Source organism: Equus asinus, chromosome 18, assembly GCF_041296235.1.
Source record: "Equus asinus isolate D_3611 breed Donkey chromosome 18, EquAss-T2T_v2, whole genome shotgun sequence".
Taxonomy (NCBI): domain Eukaryota; kingdom Metazoa; phylum Chordata; class Mammalia; order Perissodactyla; family Equidae; genus Equus; species Equus asinus.
This window is the reverse complement of record NC_091807.1, coordinates 40799139-40811892: the sequence shown is the minus strand read 5'-3', so window position 1 is coordinate 40811892 and position 12754 is coordinate 40799139. Positions and strand designations below refer to the sequence as shown.

Here is a 12754-nt window from a genome sequence, read left to right as displayed (position 1 = left end):
ACAAATCATCTGAATTACTGCAAGAATTATTCGTATACTTCTCAATCTCTTCTCCAACTTAAATGTTTGGGGGGGGGCGGGGGAGGGCCATGGAAAAAATAATGCAATTCTAAATTTAGGGTATTTGATCAAATTCTCGCAGTTTCTGCTTTTGCCTTTGTTTTACTCTGTCGCCGGTCTTAAGGACATCTTGCTTTTTAATGCTTAACTAAGGAAATAAAAGATGCCAGCACTGGAAGCTGAGATGTGAGTCGAGAGAACAACAGAGAGGCACTGTGGGAGGAGCCTGGACACCCGGGGGGCTGTGCCGAGCTCTGTGTCCCCCTGGGACAGTGCCCTTTGTCCTGGACACGCACAGCAGGCACAGTCTGCAGTCAGACAGGTCTGCAGACCACGATGCCCCCGCCACTCCCAGACAGAACTCCACAGGCACAACCCGTCTTTGTTACATGATCGTAAGACTGCTAAATCTGCAACTGGCTTCTTCCTTTCTTCAGGAAGCCACACCAAAAATTGCGGCTCATTTTGTTTCCTGCAGGGAGGACTGTCTTGTGCCACAGAACACCCCAAAGACGCGGTGCTGGGGAAAGACTGTTGTAGTCCCCTCAGTTGGTGGGTAATGAGGTGACGCGCAGAAGAGGCTCACCATCCACCGGGCTGGTCCCCTCGCTGGAGCATCTTCTCACCTGAGACGTGTCCTATCAGGTCGGGCATGTTATACCAAGGCAGCTAACTCTCAACACCTTTTAAGGCAACAATTCACCCCAAAGCCGAGAGTTTGTGATTTTTATAGTCACGGACAACTTTTGAATCTGGTGTTAAGAAAAAACATAGATTTATTTTAATGTCTTAAAACATCAAGTTGAATTAAAGACTGAAATTACCTGGAGTGTTGAACGGAAAGAATTTGCTCTCGTGTTTTTAGCAGGAAAATATTTTAACAACGGTTGTCACGGTCTTTCTTTCTACAGCATGAAGAGTAGTTTTAGTGCAAGAAAAGTCATTGATGAGGTGACAGCAAAGGATAAATCACTATAAAGCATCTCTCTCTAGAGGGAAAATCTTCTAACACTCAAAGCTACACACTTCTAACATTTCATAAATATCTAAAAACACAGAAATCATTTTAGATTGCTATACCTGTTTAGAGACATATTTTTTAAATCTACCTTTTTTAAGCTAGTCCCTATCTAAAATTCCATCAAACGCCACAAAAGAGAAGAAAGAGAGGCACTTCAAAAAGGAAAGTAACTGGGGTCCACAAGATTAATTCACAGAGCAGTCTGCCCCAGGAAACGCTCCCACATTGCATCCAAAGTCTGTACTTGACATTTTAGAATCAAAGCCAAAGGAATTACCTTTCCTCTCGGAGCGTTTCTTGCGTCTTCTTTTATATCGACGCCCCATGATGCTGAAGAAGGTCCCTGTGGTCAAAGTCCCAGTGACGAGCGACGCCATCCAGTCAAGCCGACGCGGCCCCAGCCAGCTCCGGCCCCACTCGGTGCCGCCCGTCACTGGGGTGGAATCACTTCAGCCGTGCGGCAGCTGCGACAATGGCCAGCCCCCGCCTGCACGTGGGAGCCGCTCCTCCTCCGCCCGGCTCATTCACCAAATCACCGAATCAGGGCGGTCACCCGGACCACAATGACTCCCCAGCACACCGCCCAGGAGCGACATGTGACAGTTAACCCTTCAATGCAGCCACGGACACGACAGCACAGGGAGGGAGGAGAGAGGAGCCCGGGAAACAGGAATCTCCACAGCAAACACACAGTCCTGTCTAAGGAAAGCCTTCTCCCATCTTTAGAGAGTTCTTAAGATAACGAAGTGAAAGCATGCATAAGAGTATGGTTTACAAGACGACCTGCAGAAAGTGATGGGCTCCCACGCGACCCAGCGCACGGGCTCACGAGCACCTGATGCAGGATTCCACAGGAGTGCCCACGAACAGTGGGGGCATCGGGAAGGAGCCCCAGACAGGGACCCGCACCCCGCTTGCCCCACTCCTCCCAGGATCGTGCCTCCTCCTGCCTGGATTCCCATGTGACGGTCCACACGTCGCTGCCTTCTTCACTGGGGTCCAGGGGAATGGCCTGCCCCCCAACTGCATGGCAATCACCCAGGGGCGGGGCAGACACTAACCCTCCACATGTCTACTGAGCCTGGCGCACCCTGAGGCAGCTGGCCCGACCAGCACAGTGCGGTGACCAGCCCAGGACAGCAGGGCCCACACGTCACACACACACACTCACATGCACGCATGCACACGCTTCTCATGGTGCGCGGTCCTGTCACTGGGGATCCGGCATTGAGGGTCGGCACAGCACAGCCCACAGCCCTCAACATCCTCTTGTCCAGACGAACACCGTTCAGGCCCCAGGGAGACGCCCTCCCACATCTCAGCACTCTTGGAACAAGGCGGCTGCAGCCCAAAGCCCCGGGGACTGCAGGCTGCCTGGGGAGGAGGGGCTCCTGGCAGGAGGGAGAGGAGAAGCACTCAGTAACAGAGGAGACAAATTAAACACCCATCAACACGATGCAACTGTACTGGGTAAGGAGTTCCTTTTCCAGTAATTCCCAGCATCCACTCTCCGATTTGTTACTCCAAAACCACACAAACGCACGCGGGATTCACCATAACCACATGTGGCCCCAGAGGAATGCTGTGCCATGTTAAGCAACTCTGATTACTCCCAACTTGGTGTGTTCGTGGCCGACAGGCTCCGCACAGAGCAGAGCCGCGCTCTACGCCGCAACCAGACGGACGTCGGACCCCAGGATTACCAGGAGTTTTATTTTTTATAAAATTATTAATATGAGTTAACTACACATTCAAAGTGTTAAATTAAAAATTCAGCTTTAAGTAATTTTGATTTAAACACTGGATATTAACGGTAACATATTTCGTAGCTCACTGTTAATAATTTTGAAAAAACATTTTCTGAAAACATAAAAAAATTATTAAAACAAAGCAAAAAATTTGCTTTGTTTACTTAAATTCCCATTTTTGACTGAAACACATTCAACTTTTGTACACTTTAAATTCAATTACATATTTTATTTTTCTGTTATTGTTGAGGAAGATTCTCTCTGCGCGTACATCCATGCCCATCTTCCTCTACTTCGTGTGTGGGCTGTCGCCACAGCATGGCTGACGAGCCATGTTGGTCCACGCCTGGGATCCAAACCTGCAAACCCGGGGGCCAAAGGGGAGCGCGGGAACTTAACCACTACGCCACAAGGCCAGCCCCCACATATTTTATTTTTAATCCTTTGGATCAAGGGCCAGAGAGTAAGTATTTCAGACTTTGTGGTCATATATCTCTGTTGCTTACAAACTCAAGAAGGCTGTCAGCTGTGGGGCTGGGGCCAGGAAGCAGCTTCCCCAGAGGCCGTCCTCCTTGACTGGGGCGCATTCCTCCAGCAACCAGAGAACTCCTTCTTTCTTGCAGACGTCTAGCTTATGGCCTGGGCTCGGGGTGCGGTGGGGGGACTATTTCTGACAGTAGCCCTCCACGGTGCCAGGTAGACCTGCAGCGAGTGCCCTCAGGGCTGTGCTGGGGGGCTGCGCACACCTGCCTGTGAAGCCTCTGGGCGGGTCTGCAATGTGGGGAGGAACCCTGGATCCACCCCCAGGGAGGAGCAAGGCGCAGGGCAGAGGAGCTGCTGGACTAGCTCCCAGGAGACCCAGGAGGAGCCGGGAACAGGACTAAGACAGGATGGCCTGAAGAAGCGGGAGGGAGCAGGCCAGGCCCTGGGACACAGGTCAGGCACCGTCCATGTCCACAGCCCGGGCAGTCCTCGTGCTGAGCGAGGGGGACCAATGCTGCAGGGGGGAGGGGCTCCCACAGCTCTGGCTGTGGGGCTGGAGTCACCCTCTTCTGCTGTTGCTGGGCTGCCACTGTGCCCCAGAGGCCTGGCCTGAGAGCTACAAGATGCCCTATTTTGGTAGGGAAGCATTTGGACAACACCGAATAACCCCTTCTTCTCTCTCCAGTCTGACTAGCACACTTTACAGCTTCATGTCACAAGTCACCTTGGACAAAATCCTTGTCAACAGCATCTGTGCTAGCATCCCCTGCCGGCTGCTGTGGGGACCCGGGAGTCTGGAATCTCTGTCAAGTTCCGATGCACAGTGTATTCCCAACAGAGGAAATCAAAAGCAACCCACAGGAATTAGAACCGAGAAACCACAGAGGAGACTATTCAAAAGGAGAATATAAACTTCGATTATTATTCTGCAATTATTTCCAATAAGAAACAAGAAAATCTCTGTGGGCCTATTTTATGACACAAAGTCACTTATTGTATTCCAAAACTGTGCTTGGGGGTTTCCATGGGTTTCTTTATTCATTATTCCCTTGCCGTGCATCAAACCAAGTTAGGGACCTCACCGGGAAGACGCCCACGCCCTGTGATGAACCAGGCGGGAGAGACCGGGACGGGCTGAAACTCCAACACTGGAGCGTGTGACGCGATCCAGGAGAGGAGGGCCAGGCAAACATCGCAGTCTCCAGCCCCGCCGAGGAGACGCTGGCACAGGCTGGCACACACAGCCACTAGGACTGGCCCCAGGGGTCTCCTAATGGGGACCGAAGCAAGGAGGAAACAATCTGAGACGCGGAAGCAGAACGCCCAGATCTCTCATGGAGAAAGAGCTTAATGCCACCAGAGTCTCGAGCAGTCCAGGTCAAACCAAACAGATGTTTTTAAAAAGGTAGATGGTAAAAAGCTGTCTGGATTCTGGATTCTTTGCAATGAAATTATTCTGGAGAAATAATGCTTAAAGAAGTCAGGTAAACACAAGGAACGTCTCCCCAGCTGCTGGAGACACGTTTTTGAAAAATAAATGTCTACAGTCTCTCTCTGCATCAGGGTCTTCATTTGGGTTTGGAGGGAAGCTGAGCACAGTGGTGGGCTCCAGTCTCTAGTCTGCCCCCCATGTGGGAAGAGGCGGCAAAGACGCCAGCCGTTACGGGGGCGGGCTGTGCTTTCTGAGCCCCTAGCCCCACAGGTACAGCCCTGGGTGGGGCCACCACGAGCTGAGACCAAGTTGCCCTGGTGGCTTCCTGTCACATTTCTTATCCTCTTTCTTAAAGTGAGAAATTGTGATTTCTCCATCTCCATCATAACTCTAACCCAAAGGAGACAAAAAATTTATATCGAGACATATCACAATTTATAAAAAATACATTCATAAAAAGAAAAACTTGCAAAATGTGCACAGACTCTCATATTTAAAATTCCTGCAGAATGAATCAGATAAACCTGAAAGCTGAGGGGCAGTGACGAGGCCTGTGTGCACTGATTCAAAGGCTCCCGGCTAGGGCCCTGTCAGAAGCACACCGCCCCAGCGCGCACAGCCTCCACGGTGCAATCAGCAAACACCCAGACGATGGCAGCTTCTCCGGAATCTACGAATGAGGCACCGCAAGAAGGGGAAATACACAGAAAACACAAGCCAGGAGACATGCGGTCACCAGAAACTGATGGAGGATTCCAGCTGATCTCGTGAAAGACAGAAGGTGAGGCTGTCAGAGACCCTCTGCTGGGTCATCCTGACGTCCGTGTGTCTGTCCTGGGTTACGTGGGCCATGCTGTCAATGGAGGGAGCTGTTCTAACTGCGCTTTCTGGATCCCGTATTTGTCTATTTGGTGTCCACCCATCACAGGGCAAATTATATTCACCTTATTTTCTTTTGCTGGATAGTCTGACACTTGGTGGGGGGGCTCTCACAGCCCCAGGGAGAGATGGCCCCTCCCAGGGCTGATCGGGTCTCAGAGACGGCCGAGGGCTGGGCCAGGAAGGCGTCCTTATGCAAACCGCCCCTCCTCCTCCAACTCTCATGAGCCAGTGTTGCTCCCCTACCCTGAATCAACCCAGGGCCAGGCACCAAGCACAGAGAGACCACCCCTACTGCCCAAAGCCCACCAGAATTAGTCAAAGTGGCCAATTCTAAGCTGTTTACCCTGCCTGGCCTTGCCCCCTGTGGAAACCCCAAGACAGGCTCTGGCCTGGGCCTTCCCCTCACTCCTTTCCGCCTCTTCCCCAAACCTGGTGCTCCCGCGTGGTGTGGCGTGGCATGGCATGGTGTGGCGTCTCTCTCCCCTAGGGAAACCTAAGTAATCAAGCCTTCTTCAATGGCACTGGCCTCTCCGTGCCATCCCGCAGGCACCAAGGAGGCAGCAGGAGAGCTCCCGAGACCTGCCTGGTCTGACAACACCACAGCCACTTAGGCTCCTTTTAACAAAGGGCAAATCACAGTCTCCAAACACAAGGATGAGCTGGCGTCCTGACTGTCACCTTACACAATCCTGTTTGACACTTGCTCCACATTCATGCAAAAAGTTAGATAGAAACGGCAGTTCCATACATTTTACCTTCATTTCATAAAGTGATAATTTGGTTTTTTCCTCATCAAATGACACAACCCAGTGCACAGTGACCCCTCTCAACATCATAAATGTCGTATTTTTCACTTTCTTGAAAGTCAGAGTGATTTGGAATCCACGGGCATGACAAGGCAAATGGCGCCCTAATTGCGGTGCATCTGGGTGCCGTGGACTGGAGAGGCGCGTCAGCCGTTTTTACTGCCTATTAATTCATTTCAGAGTCATTCCACACGAAGTCACCAGAGCCGAGGTGATGTCCTAACTCTGTATCTACCGTTTTCTCCTTTTTCTTCCTGTTTCTCCCTTCCACCTTTAGGATTACTTAAGAGAAACATAAAAATAGAATTCCGCATTCATGAGCGTCAAGAAATTCACAGCAGAATGGCAACGATTTGCTGCATCAGATACGGTTTCTATAACCATTAAATTGACAGTTTATAATGTAAAAAAATACTTCAAAGCTCTTTTTTTCCACTTTAAAAGTACATCGATTCCTAACTTCAGCTGCCACATCTCTGCAAGTTAATAACCATTGAATTCTAGGAGAATGTCATAAATAGCCATACGCCATTTAGCACCTGACACTCCTGGTATCTAATTGAGTTTATTTTTATCTGTGTCCTAGAGTAAAAACTCCAAAATTTAATGTTCCTAGAATATTAATTTAGTTAAAACTCTACTTCTACTCTTAGAAGGAAAAAAAAAAGAGTTGATTCCATTAAAATTTTAAACTCCCTACATGAGTCACTCATTAATTATTCACGTATAACCAACACATGGGAAATTATAACATTACCTAACAATATTAAAGCGTCTCAGAAATATCTGTTAATAAGAAAAATAGCAAATATTCATTCATTGACCCAAGAAATAGTGAGCGGCTCCCATGTGCTGGGACTGCCCCAAGAGCTGGGGACACGTTGTGAATGAAAGGACAGTGACAACTGCCTCTGTGGGGCCGACGTTCTGATGAGGACAAGACGACCGTCAACAACTAAATGACCCAGCACGTTGGAAGACAGGGTGCTGCTCTGGGCAGACGACTTGGGCGGGAGGGCTGCGGCGGGTGCACCGGCCGCTCTGAGGAGACTGCCACCGAGCAAGGACTGGGGTGGTGAGGGAGCCACTGAGCACCTGGGGAAGTGTCACCAGAAAAGAGAAGGACAAACACCCATGGGCAGCCCCCGGCACAGCCCAGGAACAGCCAGGAGGCCGGACCGGCACAGGGGGCGGCCACGAGGTCCTGGAGGGTCAGCTGGTGGGGCCTCATGGGCCAGAGCGTGGAGCTGCAGTCACTGTGCCCAGGAGTTTGCCTGGTCCCAGCCTGCGGCCGTGCGGAGAAGGCATGCGGGGAGCGCTGACGCAGGGACCGGCTGGGAGACGAGTGCAAACAGACAGACTGCTGGCTCGGAGCGTGTGACAGCAGTGGACGAGGTGATGAGAACCAGGCTCCGGGTGCGTGCTAACCGCACAGGGGACAGGCTCTCCCAACGGCTTGGATGTGGTGTGGAAAAGCAAGGACGGCCCCGGCTTTTGGCCTGAGAGCCTGGAGAGACAGGAAGACGGCAGCAGGTTGAGGAGTCGGGAGTTCGTCTGACGTCTGAAGGAGGAGAGGAGGTGAGCCCCAGGAGAAGATGTGTGTGGACCCGGGTGTGAGTCTGGAGAGCAGGGGGCAGGCCTGGGCTGGAGACTCCGGTGTGGGACTCACATGCACAGAGGCGGGATTGGATGAGATTCCCAAGTAAGGAGCATAGACAGAGCGGGGAGACCAGGACTGAGCTGGCAAGGGCACTGCTGCGGGAGGTTACGAGACGGGAAGGACGGACAGGGAGTAGCCACTGAGGCACAGTGCACAGGATGAGTCTATCAAGGGACCATCACCTGCCAGTCACCACATATGTATTAGCTCACTTCCGCTTCACCAAACCTCAGTGAACGAGACTCTGAACGAGCGCAGCAGGGGCAGCCTAGACGCGGCCAACGTTTCTTTTACAACCATCTGGGATGCCCTTCAAGTCTTTGTGGGTGGAACTGTGCAGTGTACAACCTGCACGGCTGTACAGTGTGGCCATGATGACAGCACAGTGGTCCCCCTGGTTGAAGATGCGCTCTACCATCTACTAGCCAGGGGGCCTTGGGCAAGATCTCACCCTGTTGGTTCCTCGAATTCCTCATCTGTACAACACGGATGACAGTGACGGCACACACCCTAGGCTCGCTGGGAGGACCAAACGAGGGTAGGGCAGGATGTGGTGCCCACCTCGGCTTTAGCTGCTGTTGCCTCATCAGTGCCACCACTTTATAAAGAGGAGCCTGGCAGCTGGAGAGGCTGAGCGGCTTGTTCAAGCTCACACACAGGGTAGGCAGCAGAACACTGTTCAGAATCCAGGAGCCAAGCTTTTCCCTCCTCTGCGACGCTACCCAATCAAAGCAGGAACACGACTACTCAAGTCTTTTTTCAAATATGTTAAAATTCCTTACAATATTAAGTCAAAATAACACACACAGTCACGCGCCACGCAACGACGTTCGGTCAACAACAGACCGCGTATGCACAGTGGTGCCATGAGATTAGTCCCATACAGCCTAGGAATGCAGTGGGCTGCACTGTCTAGGTTTGCATAAGTACACTCTGCGATGCTCACACCACGACCAAATGCCTGATGGCCATTGCTCTGAATGTTCCATCGCTGTCATTAAGCAACGCATGAATGCACGTGTTTCTTTAAATGGACACATTTCTATTTTCTTTATTAAAATGGTTTCAAACAGATTAGGATACGTAGTTTTCAGTCAGTCTACTTGCAACATTCCTCCACTCAATTAAGATCATGAATTCAATTCGATTTTTTTCGTTTTCTTTTAAAGTGACCTTACCAAAGAATTTTGGATTAACATTAAAATCTACATTTCTCAAATAGGTATAGCAGCCGTTGGATTTGAAACAAAAAAAGGGGGAAATAAAGCACTGAGTGGAAGGCTCTATAATTAGCTCCAACAGGTTAAAGTGACCTAAAGCCAGGAAGCAGCCAGAGATAGTGGCATGTAGACAGCAAAGGGGGCCCACAGATGGCTCAGGCGACAGGCAGAGGGATCAGGTGGCCCACGGATGACTAAGGTGGCCTATGCATGGCTAAGATGGTCCACGGATGGCAAAGGTGGCCCACGAATGCCTGAGGTGGCCCACGGATGGCTGAGGTGGCCCACAGATGACTGAGGTGGCCCACGCACAGCTCAGGCAACAGGCAGAGGGATCAGGTGGCCCATGCACGGCTAAGGTGGCCCACGGACGGCTGAGGTGGCCCACGGATGGCTGAGGTGGCCCATGGATGACTAAGGTGGCACAGGTTGGCTAAGGTGGCCCACAGATGATGAAGGTGGCCCAGGTTGGCTAAAGTGGCGCATGGGTGAATGCTGGCCATAGGGGAACATCTCAAATCTGCAAGGACTCGAGCTACGTGGGCCTGACTCCTAGTTAGAAAGCTCTGATTCCTAGTTACAGATTGAGAGAAAGTTTGAAAGAAACACTGTTATCACACACAAATTTGAAACCCAACTGGGTATACAATTGACAGCCACACTTCAAACAGGTATTTCTTTAAAGATTAGTTTTGGAAGCATCTTTTAAAAACAATGCTTTCTATTACTGATTATTAAAAACAAAATAGAACACCAACCTTTTGAAATATAAAGCAAAACTGGTTGATTCTTCAAAGAAAACGAAAGTGACTTTGCTCATCCAGCATAGAAAACCTCCAGCCAAGTTAATCTATTAGTAAATGATTTCAGGGGTTTTTTTAATTGCATATTTTAGATGAAAGAAATGACGTAAACATACGTATGTGCAAGGAATGCACAGAAAGGACAAAAATGATCAGATCTGACTAAAAACTCAAAGGAGACAAAATAGAAAAGAAAAAAGCTAAAGAGATTAGAGGTGTGACAGGCTGGACCTACAGGATGGAAAGTCGAGAGCACACAGTCCATGGTCTAAAGACCAGAACACGCCAATGGGAATACACTCAAGGTTATGATGAAGAAAACGTCCCAGAAACAAAGATCGGAATCTGCCACCAAACAGACACTCAGGTGCACAGAAAAAGTGATGAAAAGCAATGAACGCCCAGATGTTTCTCAGCAGTATTACTGCAAATCGTGAATAAAGAATTCTCAGGGAGTCTAGACCAAAGCAATCTAATCACTGAGACAGAGCCAGGCTGGGGGACGGCGAGGCAGGTTACTACCGAGTCCAGAGAGGAAAGTGTGACTCCCAACCTGGGCTCCCGCCAAGCTGTCGCTCAACCACAAAGGTGGGGGGGGGGTCCTCGAAACCCTGAGTCCTGGTGTGGGGCAGCATCTCTACAGACCGAGTGCACAGGCACCTGAGGATCCACCCCACCCCCAGACCTGTACCCCCCCAAACTGCCGGCAGGTCTGTGGGGGGCAGGAGGGGACAATCACCCGAGGCTCCCAGGAGAGCTGGGTGCCATCCTGGGCCAACACTGAGAGGGAGGTCCCTCACTCGCTCCGGCCAGAGACACCTCTGCCGGCTGAAGTCTCCCTCCACCCTAAAATTCTGGCATCCTGGGCCCGGCGGCGGAACGTGAGCCCCTGGACCACAGCATTGATCTGGGCAGCTGCCTGGCCAGACCCGACCCCCGTGAACCCTGTCCCCCCAACACGGAGGCTGAGAAGAGTGCGAACACAGGGGATGAACGAGGCAACGTGTCCAGAAAAGGAGAAGCAAGCGCAAGAGAAGAGAAAGCACAGAGCTGAAACACTGTGTCACGTCTTCACTGTACACGGCAACTTTTCTCTAAAGATCACACACACACACACAAATCCCGGGTAATTCAGTCTTATTGAAATTGGCACTCTGTCACCACACATTTAGAACTTGACAGTACAGCCTGGCTGTTGCTCTGGGTTTTTTTCTGGTTTTCATTTTATCTTAATTACTACCTATTTGAAATAGTAAAGTACAGTAAAATCATGTTACACGTGAACTATACAAGCAAAGTAATCATTTTTTAAAGACTGGAACAGATGTACCTTTGAAACTGTACTTTGAATTCCGTTACACAGGAAGCCCCCTCTTCGAACTCAATTTAGTATAGTTAAATTTATAAATTATTTGATAAAATTAACTTACAAATCAGGTCACTCACTGAACCAAACCAGCCGTAAGTGTTCCACGAATCTGCCCCCGGGTCCTTTAAAAGAGTTAACACAAAGCCAGCGGACAGAAACTCTTCTGAAGGAGAGAGGTATCTGGGCTCAGGCGGGAAGACACCAAGAACTGTAACAAGGATGAGAAGACGAGCTTTTTCTCAGCAGCCGCCTGCTCCTCGTCTTGGAGTGGTCCTCCAGCGCCACCCACCGGCTGAAGTTGTCCACGCGGGGAACCCATGGCCGCTCCCAGCCAGGCCCGCCCCTCGTCGCTTGGGCTGGGGGTCCTGTGGACCACAAACGACGTCAAGCACATCAACATCCGACAAGCCCTCTCTGGGGCCAGGATGAGCGGGACACCTGAGAGGGCAGGAGGGGAGTTCGGCGGTGAGGACACGTCTTGTCCTGACTGGGTGGCCGTGTGCTCATGCGCACATTTGTCAGAACCCATCAAAAAACACTCAAAAAGGGTGATTTTTACGGTCTGTAAATTATACCTCGATGAATCCAACTTAACAAAGACCACGGAAAAAAAGGAAATTGTAGAAGAAAGTCATAGTCTTAACTTGAAACAAAGTAGAAAATACGTGGATTTCAAGAAGAATGAATGAATGGATTCCACAAAACAGGACGAACAAGCTGGAGGAGACTGGAGATGAAGCAAGCCCGTGGTTCCTCTCTCCACCAGAAAGTGAAGGACGCTGACCTGCCGGATCCACTGACACGGACTATGTCACCATTAGCCATCAGCCCCGCTCTAGAGGAGGACACCAGGCGGGGGAGGAGGAGAGGGGCAGGGTAAGTCCCCATCCACACCCGACACGGTGGGAGCTAGGACACAGTCCAGGGAGCAAGGAACAAGGAGCAGACAGGCACCCACAGCTGCTAAGATAACCAGCGGCGGGGCATGGCTGCCAACCCGGCTGCTGACCCAGCACCCCTCCCCAAGCCCCTTGCCCTGCCCCCGTGACAGGGACGATGCAAGACTTAAACACTCGTTTTCTCAGCTGGCCACAGAACACAGTTCTGGCCAACGAAATATAAGTGAAAGTAGGCTGGAGGATTCTGGAATCCCCCTGATGAAAAGGACGGAAATGGGTGCACTGCTTTCCCCTTCCCAGTTGTTCCTGCCTTGAACGTAGATGTGAAGGCTGGAGCTGCGGCAGCCACAGACAACCACATCTGCAGAGAC

The 12754-nt window shown here is 50.8% G+C and overlaps 1 protein-coding gene across 7 annotated transcripts in view; it reads right to left on the bottom strand.

Moving 5' to 3' along the window:
• Positions 1–12754, bottom strand: part of ADARB1 (adenosine deaminase RNA specific B1) — a 144175-nt gene that overhangs the window by 69492 nt on the left and 61929 nt on the right. For 2 of the 7 annotated variants that reach the window (XM_070489013.1, XM_070489016.1), the window contains exon 1: positions 1359–1383. The exons of 4 other annotated variants lie outside the window; for them this stretch is intronic. The gene's annotated coding sequence lies outside the window, so the exon portion shown is untranslated. Of the gene's footprint in view, positions 1–1358; positions 1533–12754 lie in introns of those variants that run through there. One more of the 7 variants, XR_011495444.1, reaches the window with a different exon arrangement.